Consider the following 1,566-nt stretch of genomic DNA (forward strand, 5'->3'; position numbering starts at 1 on the left):
GCCTCTCCCCACCACACAGCCCCTCCCCCACCGTCCAGGCCCATCCCACTGAGGGGGGGCCCCTCACACCCCTGCGGCCTCACCCTGACTCCACCCCCACACCCCGCTGTCCCAACACCAGTTCTCCATAGTCCGGTGAGCTTCTAAAACCCCATATTTCAAAATTCCTGTATTTCACAGAGTTTCCTCCCTGAAAACTTGCCCCCTGAGCCCAGAGAACGCCTGGGGCCTGGGCCCAGGTGCTACAGCCGCGTCTTAAGATTCATCCTGGCTTCTTCCTTCTCTGAGGTCTGGGACCCAGTCCCGCAGCTCCACCTCACAGTGCCCCCGAAGCAGCCCACCCTTTCACCATCCACACGGGGCAGGTCCAGGCCGCACCCCTACTTCAGCCCAGCTGTTCCCTCTGCACCCACCAGTCCCACCAGGAGCCAGGAGGACCCACCATGGGTCCCTGCACCAGGACCTGAGCCCTGCTTCTGAGGCTCTGCCTGACCCCTGGCCCTGTCCTGCCCTGTCCCTCCCTGGCCCTCTGCTGGACACGCTCCATGCCCTGGGGAGCATGCCTTGCGCACTGACTGTGTGCCCCAGTGTCCCCCGAGCTCTCTCGCCAGCTGCCACTGCTCCCCGAGCCTGCTTGCCCTGCGTCTCCCCTGGTCCCCGCTGACCCCCACCTGGCAGAGGGCCCATGCCTGGGGCTCCCCAGCCCGTCGCAGCGGCTAGCCTCCCCAGTCTTGAGCTGGGGGACCTCCAAGGACACGTGCTGCTGGCTAGGGCGCCGAAGGGACAGTGAAAGTCCCGGGACACCACGTTCCGAGCCACATCCTCGCCCCGCGGTGCCTGCCCGCCCAGAACGAGCTCGGTGCCACAGCATTTCCTTAGCTGGGCGTCCACACAAGCCCGGACACCGCCCCAGCCCGCACCCCGGATGATGAACCGGCGCTGTGAACACAGGAGGGGCCTCGGGCTGCCCCCACACGACTCCCCGGGAAAGGACACTCATGGGGCCTGGTGCCCCACGTGCTCCCGGCAAGCACTTCCCCGACTGGCGCCACGGGCTGAGCCACCACCTTGGGGAGCCGCGGGCCTCTGACCACCCACTGCCCCGGGCCCCGAGCCCCTTGCTGGTCACTCTAAGTCACGTGTGCAGGTGGGCCAGGCCAGCGGCCAGCCGGGCGGAGGCAGGGTGGCTCACAGGAGAGTCCAGGAAGGGCAGGCTCACCTGGGGACAGGAAAGGCCGCATTCCGTGACCCTGGGGATGGCCAGGCTCTGGTAGGCGCCCCAGGTCAGGCAGAGCAAGGCGACGGCGTGCCCGGCCAGCATCTGGCTGCAGGAAAGTACCCGCCGAGTGAGGGCGCGAGGGGCGGACCGTGGCGACTGTGCCTCGCCTTCCCGGCTTGTGGCTCAGCTGGAGTGAGCTCGCTCCTGGGGCAGACACTCCCCCTCCCAGTGGGCTGGCCACAGCCACAGCCCACAGCTTCCGTCTGCGGGCTTTGGCCCCTGGCCAGACGCCCTGGAGTTTCCAGGCTGTCAAAGGAGACATCCTGAAACTGTGGAGCTCTGGGGTC

This window comes from Bison bison, unplaced genomic scaffold, assembly GCF_000754665.1.
Source record: "Bison bison bison isolate TAMUID 2011002044 unplaced genomic scaffold, Bison_UMD1.0 scf7180017856351, whole genome shotgun sequence".
NCBI classification, from domain to species: Eukaryota; Metazoa; Chordata; class Mammalia; order Artiodactyla; family Bovidae; genus Bison; species Bison bison.